This window comes from Protopterus annectens, chromosome 6.part1 (genome assembly GCF_019279795.1).
Source record: "Protopterus annectens isolate FY-2018-M chromosome 6.part1, PAN1.0, whole genome shotgun sequence".
Classification (NCBI taxonomy): domain Eukaryota; kingdom Metazoa; phylum Chordata; order Ceratodontiformes; family Protopteridae; genus Protopterus; species Protopterus annectens.
In genome coordinates this window covers 492619205-492631301 of record NC_056738.1, presented here as the reverse complement: position 1 = coordinate 492631301, position 12097 = coordinate 492619205, and positions in this window count along the sequence as shown.

The following is a 12097-nucleotide window of genomic DNA, read 5'->3' as shown; positions in this document are numbered from 1 at the left end:
TTTACATTACAAAATGTGTTTTTAAAAAGGGTTATTTCAGCCTTTTTTAGGCTTCAGGGTTTTGATGTACTAACATTTGCATTGGATTCACCCTGTTATTTTAAGACTTTGAATTGATTAATTGTTTTATTGAAAGTAAAACCTTATTGGACAAATATTATTATTTAAAGTTTTCAGTAACAGTGGGATTTTATCTGATGAAGTTTGTATTTTTACAGACGAAAGCGCTCATGTCAATTATTGTTTCTTTTATTAAAGGAATTGGCCTTCTACGGGTGAACTGTGACTTTTTATTACCAGTTTTGATTCATTTTCCGGTTTTTGTGGCGTTTGTATTTGGTTTGTTCACCCTATAGAGCCACCTGATTTGGACTCCTTCAGAGTGACTATCTTCAGTTCCGAACCAGAAAAAAACAGTAATTATTTTGAAACTTTATTATTTTTTCGTTGTCCCACTATATTGATACAAACCGTTGCTGCGACTTGTTTTGATTGTTTTCTATGATGAATCAATCACCTAATGACTCTACCCTCTTGGGGGCTGACAATATATTGGATTCTAGTGTTACGCTCATTCAGACCCAAAACGAAGTTTTTCGTTTGAGAGAAGAATTGTCTTCTCTCCGAAGAGATTTAACAAAATTAATTGACTTGTTTTCTCAGAAAGAACCACCGGAAGGAGCTGTTGCCATTCGTAATCCATCCTCCACGGGTCCGAATTTGCCTGTGACCTCATCTCCCACTTCCGTGAATGGAGATCTCGGGGAAGGAACGAGTACAGCAGGCGAGGACCAGCCAAGGAGAAGAAATACGAAAACTGGCGCTCCAACTTTACAGGACAATATTCAACACAACTCTTTTTCAGAAACAGGAGACCTTCGTGGTTTTTCACAATCTACAAACACGAAAGGTACTGTCTCTTTTTCATCTAAAAACTATACAAACAATGGTTCAGTCCCCTCTGCTTTACGTTCCGATACAGGGGCTGACTCCATTCGCAAAACCTCTTATAAAGCTATTCTGGAAAAGAAATTTGTTTTCCTGAACAACACCAGCAATGGGAACTGTAATGTTGCCAGAAAACCTTCAAATGGAGATGAACATTTTTCAAATCTTAGAGACGTTATTTACAAGTTTGAAAAATCCTTATACAAATTTAAATGTTTACAAATTGAAAATAATTATCTTCACCTGTGTTTAAATAACAAGATAGTCCCTCAGGGGCTTCGTTTTTATAAATATCCTTTTGGTATTTTTTACACTGACAATATTATTAAAGAATTTCAGGGTTTCTTTGATGAATGTGGTTTTTCTTTAGTATTAAAGTTAACAAAATATAATGAAGTACATTTGAACAGTTTATTGACAGAAGTTAATTATTTGTACCAAACCATTACTAATGATTTATTGTTTGATCAATATCAAGGATTTTTTGAAAGAATTTTAAAAAGGATTGATGTTAAAGTTGACAAAGTATTTGAAAGGAAACAGAAAAAATTCTTCAGGGACAAGGGACAATATGAGAATGGGAAAAGTTACCCACAGCCTATATTTAATACTCAATCTGTTCCACCTGGACACAGGGAGGGGTACAACAGGAAAACAGGCCTTTTTCCCTATGACAATAGACATGACATGAGGAATGAAAGAGGTTTATTTGAGGATAGAAATTACACTAGGGACACCTTTGTTTCACATTCATGTCCCTTGGATGAACTAGATTCTTTTCAGGGACCGAACGAAGTTTTTTTAGGTCCACGGAGGTCAGAACGCCTAGCCAACAAACATCAGAATGCCCCCAATTTAGATTCCCATTCAAAAAATCAGGATTGGAACCACAGAGGGAACAGGGGGAGATAGATGCTATAAACATACATCCCAATGGAATAGTTTCTGAATACCATGGATATAAAATTTACAATTACACAGATGTGAAACTGGAAAAAACTCATTTCAATCTGTTTTCTAAAGGATTTAAATTTGTAAAAAGTTCCAAAGGAGATTTGGCTCAAATTTTAGTAGATCTGAAATTATTCCTCAGAAAGTTAAATTTTACAATTATACATAACAAAGGGGTACCTGAAAAATTCATGGGGAATACTGACAACCATGGTATCACTAGAAGGAGTGTATACAATCCCCCCCTCCATCCACTTTTAAATACTTTTGAGAACGTAGTCACTAGAGAAATATACGAATCTTATGGCAAAAACACTAATGGTTTTTGGCAGAATCACAATTTAAAAATAGATGAAGCCAAACTTTTAAAAGATTTAAAACACAACAAAGATCTACGTTTCATGGAACCTGACAAGGGTGGGGGATTGGTAATTTTTAAACAAACGGATTACAAAAATGCCATAAAAAATATTTTGACACAGGAAGATACATACAGTTTGGCTTCCTACAATGAGATTCAGACTGCTTACCACAGAATAGATTCTCTTCTTGAGGAGTACTTAGTGGAACAGCGTATCAACCAGACCACCTACCATTTTCTTCGACAACTTCATCCTATTATTCCTGGTTTTTTTGGGATACCAAAAATTCATAAGAACATGGTTCAACCCCCATTTAGGCCTATAGTTTCGGCCCGTGGATCTAAAACTCATCCCCTAGCAGTTTTTATTGATCAAAATTTCAACAAAATAGTTAACCAACACAAACATCTTATTAAGGATTCATGGGATTTTTTGGGGAGAATTAATAATGATTTATGGGCCAAAGAGAGTCTTTTCATCACTATTGATGTGAAAGACCTATTTTCTTGTATCCCCAGGAAGGATGGTTTTGAATTTTTTGAGGCAAGCATTCATAAATACTCAGAATTAACATCGGATAGGAAATGTTTATTATTAGAATTAATGGAAACTGTTTTAGATAACAATTTCATTATTTTTGAGGGTGTTTTTTATAAACAAGTAAGTGGAGTTGCTATGGGGGCGGCTTGCGCCCCCATATATGCTAACTTGGTTTTATTAGAGTGGGAAACTACGTATATTTTTGAGAGCGCCTTTTTTGCCAAAATAAAAGCTTACTTCAGATTCTTGGACGATATTTTTGTTATATGGGAAGGGACCCAAGAAGATTTTGACCAATTTATGTTTTATATTAATGAATCTACTTCTTTCTTGTCTTTTACCTACCAAGCCAATAGGGAATTTATCAATTATTTGGACATTACACTTACTAAAACTCCTACTGGTTTTAAATCACAAATATATAGAAAACCAACCTGGTGTAATAGTTATCTCCACTTTGACAGCCAACATCCTTACTTCCAGAAAAAAAGTATTGTAAAAGGTCAAGCTGTCAGAGTGGTGAGGATGACATCTAACTTTGATGACCTTACACAAGAATTTTTCACCTTGGGTGAAATGTTTTGTGAAAGGGGCTATCCCAGTGAGTTAGTTGTGGCAATATTGACAGAGGTCTATCAGGGATGGGGTACCCGGTTTAAACCTTTACTTGGGCATCCCAATTCCATCATAGGTACATCAGAAGTTAGATCTAAAGAATTTACGGGATCCTGTTCTATACAACACAATAATTTTTCTTCATATTTTAAGAGAATTTTACAAGAAAATTGGTCCATACTCAAGACAAATACTGAGATAATAGAAATTGTAGGAAATAAACCTACTTTTATTCATCGAGTGGGTAACAATTTTAAGAGAACCTTGGAAGGAAGAGACCACTCTTTTCAGAATCAGGGGTACTTACCCATGTGGTCGCTGTGCCCAATGTTCTTTTATTAATACCTTAGATAGCATTAATTTGAATAATGGTTTGGATAGTATGGTAAAATTCTGTAGGGGCAATTGCAATACCTCCATGGTTGTGTATTTGGCAACTTGTTGTCATTGCCCATGTTTCTATGTGGGCAAAACTGAGCGTCATTTGAAAGAAAGGATATATGAACATAGAAATGACATAAAAACTAAAAAAGAAACAAGTGCCTTATACAAACACACCACTTTTTGTCATTTTACCCCATCTTTCAAATTTGGAATTATTGACAAAGTGGATGTGGAAATTAGAGGAGGAGACCCCAAAAACATTTTGTTACAGAAGGAAATAAGATGGCAATTGAGATTAAAATCAAATATTTTTCCAGGTTTAAACGAATATATTAACATCAAAGCCATCCTAGTAGGGAAGGCTAACATAGTTTGAATTTGTTTAAGTCCCTTCCAGAAAAAATATATATTTATATAAATACAAGTTTATATTTATATTTATTTTCAAACACAGAATTTTTAATTTAATGATGTTTTTAACATTTTTGTGAAATCAATATTTAGTGTTTACATTACAAAATGTGTTTTTAAAAAGGGTTATTTCAGCCTTTTTTAGGCTTCAGGGTTTTGATGTACTAACATTTGCATTTGATTCACCCTGTTATTTTAAGACTTTGAATTGATTAATTGTTTTATTGAAAGTAAAACCTTATTGGACAAATATTATTATTTAAAGTTTTCAGTAACAGTGGGATTTTATCTGATGAAGTTTGTATTTTTACAGACGAAAGCACTCATGTCAATTATTGTTTCTTTTATTAAAGGAATTGGCCTTCTACGGGTGAACTGTGACTTTTTATTAATAGCTTTTCATGACTGAAGAAGTCTCAGACGTTTTAGAGAGAGGAAAATACTACCTTTAATTGCATATTTTGCTGGCATTCGCTATTTCCATTCTAGTTTGGCACTTTCAATGCTTGTAGTATGGTTTTGAGCATTTTAAGGACTGAGAAGCATAAAATGCTTTAGGACTGCAGTGGTTCTTCAGTACTACAAAACTGACCCTTATCTGACCAGTGTCCTGAACAAAGAAAGAGCTGATGAGGAAGGATGGTAGGCAGTGGCCTATGCTGGCTCTCCTGTACTAGGATGTAAAGTTGGCGATAGCTAGATCAGCGGGTTGAGAAATGAAGGCTGGATATACTGTGAGTACTCCAGCACAATTAGGCTATGATAGGTCTGCAAAAAACAGTGCATGTTACAGCCAAAGTCAGGAGTTCACCCTAATATAAAAGTTCAGGGTCAGCATTGTAGACAAAATCTATTGGCTGCCATAATGATCAGAGATTAAGTCTTGATCAGAAAACCTTAGTGGCTGCCCGTATGATGGTATCTCAGTATTGCCTCTTAACCTGCAGTAACAAATCCAGCAGACCACTTTAATCATAGTGGGGGTGAGGCTGATGGTTAGTAGGCAGGAAGGAGAAAATAATAATATGTGTGAATATACAGCTCACACTGGAGAAGGAGGCAAGTTTGTTTGCTTTTTTTTTTGTTAAAGTGAATTACAAATATTTGCTGAATTTTATCACATATAGCAGGCAATGGGTTATACACTAAAATAGATAATTATAAAATTATAAGTATGGAAATAGCTGATTGGGGGGTAGGAAGTGAAAGGTTATGCACTCAAAGAAGGTACTTATACACTTGGAATAAATAAGGTCTGAATACAGGAAATTAGGGGAGGTAGAATGGTAAAGGGTTATACCCTCACAATGTAATTTTTACATAATGCATTATACAGTAAATAAAGCCTGAAATGGGTGATTTGGGAAACAGTAAGTCAAGGACTGCACACTGTGTGAGTAGTTATACAGATGTAAGGAATAATGTATGAAAAGGGGTGATTACGGGAGACAGTAGGTGAGGAGTTGCAGTTTCATACTGACTAGTTATACAGATACAAGGAGTAAGGTCTGGTTAGGGGTGAAAGAAGAAGTGGTGTGAATAGTATAAGTTGTGAAAGTCTAAGAGGGCAGTTCTGGGAAAAATACAGGAGAAAGGGGGCAGATGTCCAGACAGAGTTGGTACTTGTTGGATTCGGTAATGCTGCAGGCACATTTGCACTTCTACTCTTCTAATGACTTTGATTATCTTCTGGAAAACAGACCTTTTTGGAATGTGTCAAACTTTAAAAGGAATGTGATTGTCGAATTCAGAAACAGACAAAAACATTTTAATGATAGTGTCAGTTAGGGAAAAAGAAGTTAAATGTCTGGATCAAGTTACAGAATTAAGATTGCAAGAAGTGTATAGATGTTTATGAATGGCTTTATCAAATGTCATTTGTGGTAGAAATATAGTGTATTATGTGGTAACTTTGTCATAAGTACGTGTTGCTCAAATGTGTCTCAGTGACCAGCAGCAAATCTGGTAACTGCTGTAGGCTTTACACAGTTTGTAAACATAAGATTGAGGTTTCTTACTAAGGATACACTTTAAAATGAGTGAGGACTATGTATGATTTGGCAGTAGAATGCCAAATACTTTCAGTAATAAAAAGTTTTGTTCTCTAGAGCATATGAATGTTCTGGTCTGTGTCAGGATGATGGATGTGATATCCTGGAAAGATTTGAACTCATAGCTTATAGTAACAGTAAGAAGTTTTGTAGAGTTCAGTAACACAACTATTATTTGACAAGATCTGTGTTTTACGAGAGTTTGAGGACATACCTGCATTTTGCGAGTACTTTAGTTTTATATGTATTAAGGTAAAGACCAGATTCCAAAAAACAGGGTTTAATGTAAGAAAATGCTGTCATCGTACCTTGTTGTAAAAGAGACTAGTAGATGTGCAAAATGTTGTTAAATTCTCAACATATTGTGTGCCTGATGTTTTTGCTTGGAAGGGATACAGTAAGGAAATCATGTCAATAACAATGGAGAAAGTTGAGGCCCAGTGAAGTGGTTTTAAGAGGCCTTGGATAATGGAGGAGATTATGAGGAGGAGTCTTCCCGTCCTGTCTCACAAACCGAGTTCTATACCATCAAAGTTATCAGGGAAAAACATTGATTGAGAAAAGATACCACATAAAGCTAGGTGGAGAAGGTTCTGAATAACCACGTTGCAAAGTTTGGAGAGAGAAAACGAAATTTGACACAGATAGATAATCTTACACTGATGTGTTTTCTTAGGTGGTTAGTGAACCTTAGGATGGTCATTTCCTTAAAATGCCATGACTGAAGCCTTGCTGAGGTAAGAAGAGGGTGTAATGCAGCAGATGAATGAATGAATTTTACTACTATTTTAGTTTGTGTGAGTAGGACCATTGGATGCTGTTTTAGATGATGATTGGATAAACTTTCTGGACAGGAATGGCAATATTGACTTATTTTTTTCCAAAGATGACAAACATAAGATGTATAACTGTTAATCTACAGCAAACGTAAGATGCTGTAAAGGAAAAACAATGACTGAAACTGAAAAGGGCTTCAGATCTTGAGAGCAGTTTCCAGACGTAACCAGTAGTTATTGGAGAAATGTAAATCAGTCTGACTAAGTTTGACTTGGGGTGTCTCTATCAGGGTGCATAAATTGAGTGGAGCTACTTCAATGAGAGAGAGAGAGAGAGACTGAGTTGTGATGCTATGTAATTTGAAGATTTGACAGCTCCCTATTGGAGGGCTGGAATTCAGCACTGCAAGTCCTGAAACACTTACAAAATGCAGGGGGAGGCCCCACATCCCCCCTTAACATATATAAACCAATCCCAAGATTGCCATACCTAGGCAAAAAGGGAGTATTCTGAGAATGGCCGTCTTAGATTTGCATTATGTGAGCAAGGATTTTTTTGTCATTCAGTCTCCACAGTTTGAAACCTGGCATTATGAGTCACAATACTTTAAATGGGTACCAGTGTTGTTGCACATGGGGTTTGGTTGATCTGCCTCATCAGGAATTCCAAGCCTGCTAATACCTACCACAGTTGAATATTGCAGTTTATTAGTTGGAGGGAGCACAGAAAACTTTTTTTTTTTTTGCTAGCCAGGGGGTATGACTTTTATTGAGGTCTTAATAACAAACAAGTACTGGATCTGTTTTTATGATAAAATTTCTAATAATGTTTTTACTCATTCATTAACTTTATTATTTCAGGACAAAGCTATGGCAATGATTCCTGCATTCCTGCACATGAGGCACCATAACAGCACATACAGAAATGGATAGAGAAATGTCATGTATAGAAGGAAGTGTCAGAGAGGAAGTGATCAGTAAAGATACATTTTTTTATTATTTTTCTGTAAAAAAAGCTGAAATGGTGGGCTTTGTGATCCCTATATTGTGACCAGTGACCAAATAAGTGGAAGTGATCACCAAAAGAGTTAATCAATATCTATCCTGAGAAGAAGATGATATTTGGAAAGGAAGAGGAGAATGTACAATCCAGTATATTTGCTTTGTTGTAAACACTATCAGTTCCGGAGATTAGCAATATTTTTTTTGTTTTGTTTTGTTTTTCAGAATGTAAAGTTGAATAAGGGGGTGTGAGTACTGACCCAGAGTGGTTTTCTACTGTATGTTAAATTCATAGATGTTAACTAACTTTTTCATACCATTGTAAGAACAGCAAAGTGAAGTTGTCTTCAACTGCATTTCTGGTGGAATCAGGATGGATACAACTGTGAGTAGGTTTTTGGGGGTTCATTACATCTCCTTAAAACAAAAGGATCTTAGATCACAAAAACTTGGCAAAAAATCTGATGTTGTATGGGCTTGAATAGACACTTACTGGGATACATACATGCACATAAGCATCTGTTATGGGGATTTTGAAGTCCCCTGCACTTCCATTTGGGGACTTTGCCCCTGCACACTCTCTCTCTCTCTTCCTTTATTACTGACAGACCGTGGTTACTTCACCTTAGAGAAAGAGAGGTCACTGCAGGCATTGTAACCCTGTCCTCTTCAAGAGGCTGCATTACCTGGTATCCTCTACTTGTGTGCATTGTCATCTCAAGAACAAATGAAGGTGAATTTGTTATTCTCAATCTTGAGTCACCTAAGCAATGGGATGTAAGTCAGATTTATGACAGAGATGAATTCAACAAATATGATAATGGAGTCATGGGTAGAAGCAGGAGACAAGAGAGAAATAGTGAGAGAGTCACAGCAACAAAGAATTGTTATGATCCCCTGCTAGCATTTCTATGCAGATATCAAATAAGGGGAACACCTCAAAGTCTTTATGTGAATTAACGCATGTCCTGTAATGGCAAATAAGTCTGGTGTGATGTGGCTATCCAGTCAGCTGAGTAGCAGGCTTATTTATGTTACACATGCTGTGGCCATTTAAGTGTACCATGAATAGTTCTTTTTTTCTTCCCAATAGGGTCTTTTAAGCCCTAAACCATGAATGCAGCTATCACCATTCATTCCTCACTATAGAGTGAGATGTAAGATACATAATGCCTTTCATCCAGGTAGCCATTAGGTGGGGGGTGTACTTTATGCCCTACTTTTCCTTTCTTGTGTATACCTCAGTATTTATTAAGGGATAATTGTGCAATGGGCAGTACAAAAAATGCCAGTCATTTCTGAGAGTGAGATAACCCCTAAAGAAATGCAATTTTCCTTATAATATGCACCCTTCTGATGTTCTAACTCCAGCCTAGGTTGCAGGTCAGAACTGCACACAGGTCACTTTAGGTTTTATAAGGCACCAAAATTCTGATATTGTTTTTAAGTACATAAAGCTGCTATTGTTTTCATAAATATGTTTAGCATATGCTTTTATTTTCAGTTAAACAGATATTTATTCTAAAAAAGAGCTTCTGAAACTGTGCTGTGCTATACTTAAAACAATTACTCAACAAATTTGGCAGGCTAAACAGCTCTAAATATTGCACAAATAAATCTTTGCTGTTTTCTGAACATTAATAATCAATTATACAATTGAAGGAATTACAGCTTCTAATTAATGCACAGACAAAATGCTTTATTTTATAAGGCAAAGTAAATATGAAAATTGGCAGTAGCTGAGAAGCAATTTTATTTTCAGTTGCAACATGGCAGCGGCCAAATGCAGATGCCAAAACAAGCTGCACCCTGCCTGTGTATGTATATGTGGGGGACAGCATTTAACTCCAAAAGATGCTTTTCAGTTTATCACAAGTAAGGAAAGTGAGGTTTGTGTGTCTGTGTGTGTGTGTGTGTGTGTGTGTGTGTGTGTGTGTGTGTGTGCTCGTGCGTGTGTGTGTGTGTGTGTGTGTGTGTGTGTGTGTGTGTGTGTGTGTGTGTGTGTGTGTGTATGCGTGTGTGTGTTTATATAGTGTTTGTGGTGGGGTTGCACTGACAGAAGTAAGGAAGATACAGTACTTTAATAATGCTAGCAAAAGACCAGATAGCAATAACATCAGAGTAAACAAACTTTTGTATAGAACTAAGAATATTATAATGAATAAACAGTAAAGTGCTAATAACCTACAGGTCCCATATGTACAAGCGATGGCAGTACTAGTCATAAAGCACATTGGTAAGGACATTTATTATTCCTAAAAAAATTAGACTAGATGCAACTCACGTTCAAGACATCAATGACAGTGTTTCAATAACATCAGTATTAAAACAAAGGGCCAATAAATTATAATGAGAATAAACACCCTGTTAACAGGAACAAAAGTGATTTTGCATTATTTCTATTTACATATTTTTATTACATTTTTTCATATACACTTTTGTATACTGATGAATTTTTCATGTCAGATACATATATTTTTACATATATATTTTGTCATATTTTTATATTATATATTTGCTATGCATTTTATCAATGTTTTTGTTAAATAATACTTATTGAACTATTTTTATTCAATCCCTGGGATTCAGCAAGCAGCTGTACAGGAATAAGTTATCCCAGCACAGCAGGAACCGTTCCTGGTCAGCATGGCAGCGTGAAATATTTATGAAGGCATGCTGCCATGCTCTGAAACGGACATGGTTCCATGTACGAGTGCAGGGGGTGTGTCTGAGAGCAGAGCTCTCACAATACACATGCCTCCTGCACTCCATAATTGCCTTTCGGTAATTGAAAATGTGCAAGAATGCTCGTAACACCCCCAACCCATCAGGATAACAAATCTGGTCAAAGGCATAAGGGACAATCATCCCTACCAAGCCAAAAGTTGTTTGGATAACACTGGTAGCATAAGCACATACACCCACCTCCCAACCCATCAGAGTAAGGAATGTGGACAAAGCCAAAAAGGACAATTGTCCGACAAAGCAGAAAGTTGATAAAATAACAGGTTCAACATTAGCAGGGATATTCTGAAGGGTATAGATAAAATAACACAACAACATTTTTTTTGATAAATGCAATAAAGTTTAAGCGTAGCTGCGCAGCTGTGCCCATTGCTTAGCTACCCTTAGTCCAGCTTAAACAGCACAAGAAGTTAAATAGCAACATACATCCAAACTAAACAGTATTGTAATAGTGTAGTGGTTAGAATGTATGTTTTGCAAACAGCCATTCCTGGTTCGATCCCCACTGTAACCAATTTGCATTTTACATATGAAAGCAGTACATAAACATTAGCTACTAAATAACATATATTTGTTAACCAGAGTACTGCATTAGGTCCAGACAAAGCCATGGTTCGAATCCTGGGAAAGGTAGTAAGCTGTATGCATAATCATACCTCTCAACTCTACAGATTTTTCGGAATGTCCAGATAATTGGCTCATATTTTCTGCCTGTTCCTCTGTCCCCCTGGCAAATCAGGGGGATGATCTCAGAATTGTAGTCATGAAATAATGATATACATTTGATTTTCAGACCTCAAAACCATCGGAAAATGTATATTAAAACAAATCCTGTCACTCTAGCAACTCTCCAAGTTTACGACAGCAATATTCAAAATATGTCCCTATTTGTACCCCCATGTTGTCAAGCTTTGTCAAGAGTGTGCGCATTAAGAGATTGAGAGGTATGTGCATAATATTAATGTGGAATCTGGGAATATGTGTAGAAACAATCAGGTAGATTTAACAAACATTCCCTCCACAGGACTACCAGGTAAGAGATGTAGAATTTAGCTATAAGACAGTTGAAGTGTACACTGTGTACAAACATACCACTGCCCAAACCAAGGCCATAGAGTATTGTAATAATACCTGTACCTTAATGATTAGAGCAATGATCATTAAAGTTGTGACTACTACAAGGATATATAAGTTGTTAAGGGACATCCCCCATATCTGTAATAATAATCTAAATGCACAAATTAATGGGTATGTTTACACTAAACCTACTGTTGGGACATATGTCCTATTGTTCAATAAATACTGAAATGTG